The 13,222-nt window shown below is 29.7% G+C and overlaps 1 protein-coding gene across 1 annotated transcript in view; it reads right to left on the bottom strand.

Annotated features, from left to right (window-relative positions):
• LOC128996846 (zwei Ig domain protein zig-8-like) overlaps positions 1–13,222 on the bottom strand; it is a 315,132-nt gene that overhangs the window by 277,077 nt on the left and 24,833 nt on the right. The window lies entirely within an intron of this gene.

Raw genomic sequence — 13,222 nt, 5'->3', positions numbered from 1 at the left:
TCACTGGCAGTTTTTGCTTTTGGCGGGTCAATTATTCTTCAGCTGAGCGAGAGGGATTTATATTCTACTTTACTTGACACGGGAGTATATGGTTTTCGGCCAACTCCAATTGATGAAATATATAGGTTTTTTTACGTCAAGGCAAAACAGTATGTGTTTAAGTATTATATATAAATAAAAATTCAATTTTCAATTTTTTTTCATCTGATTTAACAGGAATCTATATCAAATACCCCTTGTTCGGTAGGATGAGTATTAAAAAATATACCTTTATTGCAGTGCCTTATATAAAGCTATTTATGTTATGTGTACATATACACTCTTTTTGATTATGTATATGCTTACGCGAAAACTAAATATTTTACATTTGTATGGTTTCAGATAATATTTTTTTTATTTAACTATACTAAATGACACATCATAAAAAAGTAAAGAAAATCCAAATACGAAGTCGTAATATTGCCAAGGAAATGGCATTGAAAGCTTAAGGGGACTGTGACTGAAAAATGGTCGAAAATTGTAAAATTATTTCCCATTCATTTGAAGTATTTTTTTACGTTATATCGTGTTATTGCTGTTAACAGATATGTATTGAAACACGATATGCCCATTTTTAACCGAAATAAAGCAAACAAAGCATGTCCTTCTCCTCTTTAGGAAAAAGTACCTAGAGTCGGGACCACATAAGTTTGCAGTTGAGGTAGGAGCCTATTTACCATATGGTTTTGAATGAACCAATGAGAACCGTGCGGTGTTGCCAAATCTAATAATACCACCTGATTTGAAAATATTGCTTAGTATATTTTCATTAGTGCGATGTGGCAACGTTGCACTAGCCTTGTCTTGTGATTGGCTGCCACCAACTGCAAACTTGCGTGGTCCCGACTCTGAACAAAAATATTTTGGTTGTATACAAAATGTTATTTAGGTATTGTTTGCTTTTTATGCTATGTTAATTGCTTATTAAATGTTAGTTTAGTTTCTTTATAGAAACTGTACCAGTAATATCAGCTGATTTGGTGAATTAGAGCGGAACTAAGTCAACTTGCGTACTGTTTACAGGAGTAGCAATGCGATAATTTCCATGCAGTGGTATGAAAACTAACTGGAGTGAAATGAGAAACGCAAAATAAGGAATAAGATACGAATTCGTCTGTAATTTTGTATTGTTACGTGAATTTATAGTGGATAAGTTAGGGCTTATAAGATTAATAAAATGTATCGGAGCAATCCCATTTAATTCATTAAAATACTTGCTATTTTAAAATTACCAATATTTTATAATATCATGCAATTATAGATAACTAAATAGACTTTTAATCCTAAAAGGGTTAGTCTTATCGTAATACTATCAAATTAAAATTATTTAACTTCAAAGATTACGTCTTCAGAGTTTTTAATTCACACCATAACTAATGTTTTGCTACTTTATGAAAGCTAATATTGTTTCCAATACATAACAGGTGGTATAGGAGCAAGCTAAATCTTATCTCGGACCATAACGATTACGGTTCGCCATAAATTTAAACACATTTATGTGAAATCGATGACCCTAGCCTTACCTCAAACATTTCTTAATAAATGTTCAAGATAATACGAACCACTTGTTTAAGCTTGTTTTGAAATGATTTACCGGATCTCCATTGTAACAGTATAAAAATATTGACGGTAACAATGCAAAGTATTGGACAATTGTTTTTACGATTTCTTAAAGATACGGCAGGATGAACTAACCCTCTTTGAAGTATTCTTTTATCAAAGTATTTCTTTGATCTTGGCAGACCTCATTAGGAATGGTTTCTTTTATTTGTGTTATTTTGCTATCCATCGTTGATCATAAGAATATATCAAGAGTTAAAACTCCACTTGGATTCGAGATATGTTATAAGCGTTTAATTGTGGTTATTTACTAATTTATTTTTAAGCCAACTATTACTTTACCACAATTGATACGCACGTAAACCTGACACTCGTCTTGAAAAAAAAACTGTCTGGACCTGCAGTAAGGATGAAAAATATGTGACACATCTTAGGTTTTTAAATTTATAACACTCAGTTTTTAATCAGAATAGAACAAAGGCTAATAATCGATACAGCAACGTAGACAGCAAAGTTTATATGCAAACATCAATAAACATTCGAAGCATCAATCACTTAACTATTTTGGGCCTAAGCACTATTAATGTTAATTAGTTTATGAATAATGAGAGCTTAAAAAGTTAATCAAAGTTTTTTGAGAATACAAATGACTACGGACAAATTGATTTTCAGATTGAAATTAATTACATTGGCTCAACTATCGTAGGTTATTAAACATGATTTGAAAAGCACTACAATATAAATTTGTAGTATCAAAATTATAAAACCACGGGCATTTTTGTTTGAATAAGAAACAAATATTATCTGCGTTTCATCGTTATGCAGTGCTTTTTATCACGTTGTGTAACTATTATACCTTTAGATTTTTCGTTTAAATTAGTACATAATTATCATAACTCAATAAATTATATCTTATGTGTGATCCATAAAAAAAATAATAATAATAAAATAATTTTTATTTAATGTTATCTAGCAAAAGTATTTAGTGATCATGTTAAAATTTTACTAATAAATCAAAAGATGGATATTAAAAAGTATCATTAAAGCATGATTACGTTTTTGAAATATAACTTTTAAATGACAGTAATTTTTATGGGAAAAAATTTTTATTTCATAAACATCAATCATGACAAGTAATGTATTTTCATAAAAAAATGTAAAGTAATTTTTGAATCAACAACAAAAAACACAACGTTACACTAACCAATTGAATAACAATTTTCAAAAATAAATCCTCTGCGAGTGTTTCTGCCGTGAATTGGTCAGCTAAGTGAGTTGTTCATTGACAGAAACAGTGAACTGTGGAGTTGTTGAGTTTAAACAATATGTGTTGACTGACACAGCCACGTTACGGATTTATTTAGAATGTTTACAGTGGATAAATATTTATAGAGGTTTGGAGTCATTTTATAGAGCTTATTTTTATTGAGTAATACTTTAAAGATTAGTTAACAGAAAAAAAAAACTTAGGGATTACACAAGGCAATAGCTTACTGAAATATCATACATATTACACTTCTAATTAAAGCGAATGTTTTCAAACATTTCGATTTCGTACAATGTTTAAATATCTATTAAAGTGCTAATCAGATGAAAACAAAATGTAAATTTCTGATATTTAATGTAAACATATATAAACTAAATATCCTCATGTTTAATCAAAGCACAGTTCGGTTGTGGATTGTTATGTTCTTAACTTTAAAATGTATGCCGTATGTAATGGGATGAAAATCCAACTGAATGTGCCCTATGTATCTTTCAAAGTATCTTAGAAGTATGCACATTTACGTTGCCTGGTGCTCTAATAATAAAAATCTGAGATAGAAGACTACATCGCTTATAGACCATGAGCCACCAATATGAAACCCTCCCCCCCCCCCGTGGGAATTTATGACTTATACTTTTTTTTTTGTATTACCTACCAGATTAAGAATTCAGTTGTTTGCCTCTTTTAAATTACAGCGTATTCCGGAAAATAAAGAAAAACTGTTAAATTTAAAAACTGTTTTATTTAAATTTCATAAGGGTAGCCTGCGTTATTTACTGGTGAAATATTTTTTTATTGACTTCTTCAGTATGTATTCAAAGGCTTCAAATGAAAATAAAAAAAGTTAATAAAATACCCCCACTGCAGCAAACCTGCAGGCAATGCGGATTTCAAATTGGCCTGAATTGATTTTCAATTAAATCTATTTAAATAACATTAGATTTAACGAGTACCTCTAGGAAAGAGATTTTAAGAGATTCGATTTAAATTAAATAAATTTTATTGAGAAATTGTTTACGTAAATTTTACTGGAATGTAAGGTTCCAGTAAAATTAACGTATAACACTTCGATTTCCTCATATCAAAATCGGATTTGCGACAGTAATTTTCTTTTTAAATTTCTTTAAAATAATGTGCTGATTGATATGGGTTGCCTTTACAAACATTTAAGTTACTCTTAGCAACCCTGTTTGTAGGTGGGGGTGAATTTCAAAATATCACCAAAAAGAACCTTACATTACCCTAGAAACGTGTATTGAAGCTTGTTTGAATTTATGCATATTTGTGCTGAGACCATTCATTATTAGCAGGTTAACCCGTTGTTCCTTATTTTTACCATTAGCTAGGATATTTTTCCAATCCCGTGGAATCTTGATTTTGGACCTCTCATTAAAAACGTGTCTCCAAATACCCCTTCTCCCTTTCAATGTTTTTAATAGATACGTCTAAATAGGTATCCGTAATAAAGTATATCCTTCTGAATTTCGGAAAACGGCTGAAGGCAATCTGTGCTAGTTCACCAGAGGTTTCTGGAATATTAGTACCACCTAAAAGTAAGCCATACCGTCAATTACATACATACATTCTTCAATCTTGGAAGGTTCGTCTACTATATACCCTTGTTCTCCAAAGCATGGAGCAGTTTGGCCTTTTCTGTTTTTGTTGGGCATCCATCGGTAGTGGCTAATGCCCATAGTCCTGGATCTAATGGGTATGTCATCAGCTTCTCAAGGTTAATATCACATTCCTGGGACAGCAGTAAAACTCCAGAAAAATATTTCTTTTAGCTCATATCTCAACTAATCTGTTTGCAATCAGCTTTCCCTAGATTATCTACATTGAGTAAATTGTCTTCCACCGATTCAGTTACAGGTCTTCCAGCTGATAAACAGACCATCTAGGAATTCTGATCTCGGTTTTCAACTTCAAGCAGAATAATGCATTGTTCAAAAGCATCAAGTATAGTACTTGCAAAATACTTTGCTCACTTCATTCATTTTATTTGCTTGCATGTTACTGTGAGAACAATCTGATGACTTCACCATACTTGCATTTTCAAATCCTAACTAGCTGTGGGCCCGTCCTACGTCAGGAATCAACTAATCAAATCAAATCAAACTAAAAAATCTATACTAAAGGACCCATGCTGCGCTGCAGCGTTAAAATAAATATCATATCTGAGAAATAATCAAATTGATTATTTTTGATTGTGTAATACAGTATCTTAAACTTAACTGATTCAAACGATCAATAGCTCAAATTAAAGCCTATAATTGACTGATTATTTTGAGTCTAAAACATATAAAAAAACGTAAACAATACTGGAGCTGTTGATATTCAATCATAGAAAAACCTTATAATTTTTTTTATGTTAGATGTTCACCTTGCGTTTGCTTGAAAACCGTCCGATTTGAATAACTAATATCTTAAATGCAAGCCGGTATTTCACTGAAGGTTCTTAGACCAAAATATATAGGGTTATATAATTACAAATGGTAAAATACTGTACAATTTAAATTGAAATACGAATTAAAAAATATATCAAACCTATGTTTTTCGGTCGAGTAATAAAGTAGATAAATATACGATGATGCTTGATGTGAAATATATGTGTGCATACTACCAATTTAAGACCTCAATCATGAAGATCGGACGTGTAGAAGAGCCAAAGAAACTTGGAAAAGAAAAAGAAACAAATTTAACTCCCTTAAGAAATACATGGGGGGTAAATTTAATTTACGTATAAGCCGAGTGGGACTGTCGATAAATATATACTGATGCTTGATGTGAAATCTGTGCATGCATACCTTCAATTTGAGACCTCAATAATGAAAATCAGGTGGGTAGAAGCGCCAAACTAACTCGGAAAAGAAAAACCAAATTTAACTCCCATAAGAAATACATGGGAAAAAATGTTGTTTACGTATAAGCCGAGTGGGACTGTAGGAAACTATATGCCGATGCTTGATGTGAAATCTGTGCGTTAATACCTTCAATTTGAGACCTCAATCATGAAAATCGGTCGGTTGTAGAGCCAAACGAACTCGCTAAAGAAAAACCATTTTTTTTAAATATATATATATTCATGATATTTTCGTGTTTTCCGGAACATGCTGTAATTTACAAGTGGCAAACACCTAAAACCTTAAAGTACATGTCAATACAAACCAAAAAATGTATATGTCGAAAATTCCCACCGGGGGGGGGGGAGGGGGGGTAAACGCCAGCCTCCGCTCTATTATTATGGCTGTCGACAGTCTAATAGTTTACAAAAATACATATTTATACAAACATAAATATTACTAAACCATAATTGTGGTATAGTAAAAATTATTTCTTTAGAAAAATATTTAATGTTTTACAGTATTGGACGAGTTCAATTTAATTACCTATGCAAATTTAATGCAGCCAAAATTTGTAAACAAATTATGAGGATATATCTCACCAACATTTGAAGTATATTATAAAACATTTTTGTTTAAAACTCTATCCCTAAAGGATGGCTCTTTTATATCCCAACAATGGCGATCCCTAAGCGGACCTTTATACCGAGCGATATTCAAATACACTTGAGCTACCCTGCCTCTTGAACACTTCGAGGGTTGGATTTCAAAGCTTTGGGATATCCCATAGTATAAAAATTGCCATGGCGAATTAGTGATGAAAGTTAAAAATATACAATAATTTGTTTTGGATTAATCGTCTTCTGTTAGGTAAGATACTTACTATTTAAACTATATTGTAATCAAATTAAAATAAAATAAATAAAAATATTAGTTAAAACCATAGAGTGAATATTTAACTCATAAGGTTGGTAAAATAGGACTAGATAATTTAATAAACGGAAATATTTGAACGTCTGTCATTATTTTTATGCTCTTCTTATTAATCACTTATTTGTACTGGAAAGAATAATAGAAATAATAAATTGAGATAAAACTACATTAGGAGGTAGTTAACAAATACAGTAATGTGCGATTATATCAAATTATATCATTATATCAAATGCCAATAATCTGTTTAGAGAAAACGCCATCTTTGAAATAAAAAACAACCTTTTGGATACATATTCTTTCTTCATCTGTCACTGACACAACAAAAATATGTTTATGAATAGTTCAATCATTTAATAATGAGACTGGGGTTTAAATTAGAATATGCAGGGGATAGAAAAGAGTAGAGACTATTGGCGATTCCAAAAACCTCTCAAGGTTTCATTGAACACGGAGGTAAAGTAAGGGAAATGACAGTATGCAATGAAAGTTGATGACCCGTCACATTGACGATTTTGTTGTTTATGTACAATTTCCGGATTTAAAATACAATCATAATAATTTAAAAAGATAAAACGTCGTTTTCCAACCTCTGGACTGGCCCACTAGCTAGTATTAACTGTATTACTACCTTATTAGTAAAATAAAACTCTTTAAAAGGCTAAGAATGATTTTTGATGTTAAACATTTCTGATATTATATGTGATAATTGTTTCAAGTAACCACACTAAGTTTGAAGGGAACAATTAAATAAATTTAGATAGGATATACAGCTATATCAGGGGGTTTTAAAGTTTTAAAAACCCAAACAACCATTTACGTTAAATTAATAATTATTATAACCATATAACTGCTACCAAAATATAAAATCAGATACAGTTGCACTAGATTTTATTTTTGTAAAGTCAGCAAGTTTTATTTTTTATTTTTTGTGATATAAAGTTTTTTATATAAAAAAAATTGAACTCTTTTACCATATGTTTCAAAATAATATGATATGTTATTCTGTAGTAGGAAGATGTAAGAATACGAATAATTCTATTTCAAGCGAAGTGTAATAAATAATAATTCATACATTAATTTATAATTAATAATAATACGTAGGGTTGATACGCATTATGTTGCAAAATCATCCCACAGTACCTAAGTAATAATAACGCTAAGATATTATTTTTTAATACGTATACCAAGGGATGGTTCTGCTATCAAGCAGCGCTCAGCACTTTATCAACCTTTCCTTTGTTTGAGGCTTTATTAAAACTTAAATGTTTGTATTACGCTGCAGCTTAAATCGTAAATAACAAAGTTTCCACAAACAATCAACTTTCCCTGAGAACAATAAATAAGAAGCTTACTTCTTATTACGTTGTTTGTGTTTGTATAAAACTTTTTCTGTTAAAAATTTTTACAGAACTCAATGAGTTAAATGCAAGTAGGCCTATTTTATCTTGCCTTATGTGATACAATAATTAAGTAAAATGTATTTAGTAGGATTATGGTTTGGTAATAATACTATGGTATCTGCTGTCATCATAACTAAGGTATAAAATGTATGAAATAAGTTATATATCCATAAGCCCGTTCTAAAATTCTTAAATGTTTAAAACTACTGTTTACAAGATAAAAAGAAATAGTACGTCATAGTTACAAAACATATAAGGAATAATTGCCCTTCTTGATAAGTTATACGGATATAAATTACACAAACAATATTCCCAGCATTTCGGAAATAAATTTTGTAATGAAGTTTAGATTAGTTCGTTACAATATGGTTTAATCTTTGGGTGGAATTAACCCATAAATTATATGCATAATTACACATAAACCATTTATATAATGATTGTGTTTGTATAACCTCCAGCGTAATTTTATTTTCTGTCAAGATGCAAGTTTGTTTATACTTTCGTGTATATTTCTCAGTACTCTTACCAAACAAGAAGCCATTTTCAGCTAGTGAATGAGCACTCAAGAAGCAAGGAAAGAAGGGCGATACATCATAACTTGGATATAACGTCTCCCAGCCTGTAAAAATGGAAGCAATACGAAACAAAAGCTTCCGGTATTATCACTCTATCAAAACAGTATTGTTAGTCATTTTTAATAATACCACTTATAGTACTACTTGTTTTCAACTTTCGTGTTAGTACTATAAGTATATGTTATATGGTTTAAGACGTAGCGTTATTTCACATACAATACCTCACAGATTTATTCAACTTTGAGGACACAATGACCTAATAATTAAATAAAAATTTAACTTTAACAATAAATTCTCCATAAAATATTTATGTTCCAAAGTTAAGTTAATTGTTTTAAGTTACAGTCTTATAAATCCTTTTACAAAAATAAAGCTTATATTATAGATGTATAAAATACCGGAGTTATCGCAACGTGTCTACTTTTCCCAAGTTTGAAGTTTTTAAAACGTAGTTCAGGATCAACAGTTTGATAAATTGATAAAATATCTTTAACTACCTTAATAATACTAGTTGTCTTCAAATACTGTCAAATAGATTTTTTTCCATCTTCTTTTCTAATAAGTAACTTAAATATGTAAATAATTTGGAGAATACAATACAACTAACCATGGTAATTTAATGAACGAACATCATGTTCTAAAACATGTTCTTTATGTCTGTTTTTGATTGAAATGTCGCTTTAACTAATACATAAACCTTAAAAGTTAAATTTATCTCATGTTTATATCTTATATATCGCGAGTTCACCGAACTAATTTGACTAAGGATAAGTTTTAAATGTGATTTAGTATTCTTACTTAATTATATAATTTTATCTATAATGTTATGCACGCAATTAATATATTATAATAATAAATCCATATCACAACAAACCAAAGTGAATATTACTTGTCCGTATGTAGGAGTATACACCCTGTAAAAACAGATACAACAACAATAACAATATAACAAACAGATAAACTGCGTACATGTTAAATAATAAATATTTACCTTTTAAATATTTTTTTCTCATCGTACCTGCAACGAAACATTTGTGTTAGTGGCTAGTATGGGAGAAGTTTTAACTTAACCAATTTCAATCAGAATACACTCCGACAGAGCTAGACTTAAATTTTAGTACTGAACATTAAAACATTTTTGTTTTTTGAAAGTGGACATACAATACTCCAAATGTTAAGGCTAGCGAAGGTGATTGGTGACAATATTACATCATCCATTTGCTTAACCTGTACGTAATCACTATTAATAACCAAACCATCATGGGTTTTGCAAAAAACAGACGATGGAAAATTTAGAGTTACGTTAAAATTGCTACAATTTTTTTTTTTTAAGTTTATATAGTGTTTTATAATGTGATTGAATTTAAAAATATGTCAATTTTGTCAAACCCTTTAAAAAGTTAAGCTTAATAATTAAAGAAATATGGAGGCACAAAAAAAACAACCTTGATTTTGCTGAACCATGAGTTAATATAAATAAATGCAAGGGTCTAACTCCTGGCGACGTTTAAGATTTTCATACAATCTGTTGTGGCCCTTAAATTCAAAGCTTTAATCTAGGAGAACTAAACGATTGCATATTAAAATATTTATATCCTTCCAATTTACATATAGACCACATTTAACTTGGAATTTTAAGGTTATTGAGGTATATTAGTCCTGACTATTACGGTGTCCCAAAACCACGAAGTGTTCTGTTGGTTGGCGTTGAATACTTGACACAACCACATTAGTTGCATTCTACTCGGATTGCTGATCGATTCTGGGAATCAGATAGGCATTTATCTGTTACCAGGTGTTTGGTTTAACTTTGAACTTATATTGAGTAGGTTGGAATAAAATCGTTATTTACCAATATTGTTACGTAGTTTTAAAACCTATGACGGTTTATTGCTATCCTGACTAGTGAATATTAAAACAAATTAGGACAGACTGTCACTAACATTAATGTATGACTCGTTGCAAAAGTTTAAATCTGTTTTTTTATAATTAAAAAAAAAAATTTAGTGTTTACAAAACATGTTAATTTTAATTTAAATTATATCAACTCTTTGCGGCGTCAATTTACTTGCGATACAAAGTTAAAATAATAGTTTTTTTTACAATCGCTTATCTCATTTATTTTTAACAAAACAAAAACATAGTTAAACGAAATAGAATATATATTATTCGTGCTCTTATACCTTTTACATTGTTCCTAAGAAGGTACATATAATGACAATCAATAAAATGGACATAACAAACATATTGGGTTAATTTTAGCATTAAAGAAAGATATTGATAAAATTATATTCTATAAGTTATAAAGGCAAGGAGTTTGTTCCATTAATTCTTTTGGTTGAAAACTGCAAACATAACTAAGGTTGGATATAGTTTAAGGGCAATACAGTTAGTTGTATTCAAAGCAAAATTGGTCAGTTACCAACATACACAATATTGATAGCATGAACATATATTTTACCTTGGAATCTAACTAAGTAATTGCTTTAAATTAGGAATACTCTTTTTTCTAGAGCTGTAATACGCTTAAGAAGTTAATCTATCCAGGAAAGATTTGTAGTTGAGATTGTGTATCTAGAAACAAACGTGACTGTTTTACGAACTAAGGATGGTTTTGTCTGAGAAACGAATGTATACTCTAGTCACACTCATGCTGCCGTGGCAAAATCTAACAAATCGTTCAGCAAGTTTGCCATCTCTTTTTATATTTATTCGCCATTTTAATAAATATAATAATTTTATTAATTAATTTTATGTTTACGTATATAACACGTAAGTGTGCTCTTGGAAAACTTTCCATAGGTTGTTGAACTGATTCCTCTTTATTTGTCAAATTTGTATTATTATTTTCTTTATATTATTGGTACATTTACACGCTTTTGCAAAGTGGCGGTTCAAATCCCATTGTTCTTAATTTTCCAGGTTCAACATTTTTTCGATAGTGTTAATGATTGCTAGCCATATTAAAATAGCATCCAGATATCAATTATTTAACCTTGGGTAGAATTGACCCAGCATCATTCAAATGTTAAAGCAATCCTTAATGGCTAATAAGATTAACAAAAATATTCAAGTATACTGTTCTAGGGAATAAGTCTGCAATTAAAATCCTCATGTTTCTTTTTGTTATTTCTTATAGATACACAACTTTGTATGACGTTTAATAGCTTTATTAGTTATCTCTGCATTACAAACCTAGGTAAATGTAAACCTTTGTTGTAGGTATAACTATATTTATGTTATTTTCATTAACATCTAATATTTGCTTATATTGAACAATTTTTGTAGAAGTATATATTATATAAATTATATTATATATGTACCTACTACTTTAAAGTTGAATTGTTGCAGTATAATATAAAATGTACTGTTTCATTATTTTACGTTATAAACAACACAGTTTACTGCGCTGAAACAAGCAGAAGATTAAAATAATCTCATTTCCTTGGAACGACCGTCAACTACAAACAACATAGCCTTCCACAAACATTAAACCAGATGATCCTGTGTTTCCATACTTTCATTTGAATAACTGGCTTATAAAACCATATGTTCTAATAAAACCGGATTTTATTTCTAATGCCAAAGTTTAACATGCACGAACAAAATTGTCAACTTCACTTATAATCTAACAAAAATATTTTGCCCTAGTTACTAAACCTTATGCGTATGCATATTAAACATTAACAATTATTATTAATAATCTAAAAAAGCTTCAATATTATCTGTGTGTTAATAAGGAAGAAAATTTAACGTATGCAGTGGCTAAAAATTAGTGATTTAATTTGGAATAATTGGATAAACCTCACATATTTGATAAAAACTAGACATTATAATATCACATTTATTTCTCTCTCGTTCATCAGTTATCGTTCTTCTCATATTTTGCTCATTATGCTAGTTATATTTGATATTATTAATCAATTGAATTTATTGTTACTATTATTTACTGTTGTTATTACTTGTAGTCTATGAATGTTTCACTTTATATTTGATTTCTTAAATTCTTAGCATATTCCTTATTGTGTATAAATGTTAAATATAAATAGTGCTGCGATGTTAAAGGATTTTTTATGTTTTGAAGCATGCAAAATAAATAGAATAATAAAATAAATAAATTGATATTTCTGCATGTCTCTTAAACTTCTCTTCTTGCACTGGCATCCCTTAGTAAAAATAGTTTTAATTGAATAAGTCGTTTCTTTTTATCATATCAAGTAGTATTATTTACTTTCAATCTACCGTATGATGTTGTATAATAATCTTATAGTGTCAGTCTGAGTTTACTTGTTCTCCAATCAGTTAAAACCTCCTGAACCAACTCTGGCTTACATAAAAAAATACTTTATTGAAGGATAGCGTAGGATTATTTCTGGTTCGTTACTGATAAGGGACTGTAAAACATTGGCTTTTAAGTTTTTTTCTGTGAGGCTTTCAAAAGTAAATATTGTTTGATTTCCATAACAGCAATGAGGTAACTCACAATGTTTACTTTTGCTTTGACATTGTAATGTAAACAAACAGAACTGGCAAATGAATGTTATTTCAAAAGTCCACTCAACTTTGGAACAAAATGGAATATAGCATTTTGCACTTTGAGGCATG

The sequence above is a fragment of the Macrosteles quadrilineatus genome, unplaced genomic scaffold (genome assembly GCF_028750875.1).
Source record: "Macrosteles quadrilineatus isolate MER2022 unplaced genomic scaffold, UCM_ALF_1.0 Scaffold_6__1_contigs__length_79288215, whole genome shotgun sequence".
Classification (NCBI taxonomy): domain Eukaryota; kingdom Metazoa; phylum Arthropoda; class Insecta; order Hemiptera; family Cicadellidae; genus Macrosteles; species Macrosteles quadrilineatus.
This window is presented reverse-complemented; position numbering and strand designations above follow the sequence as displayed.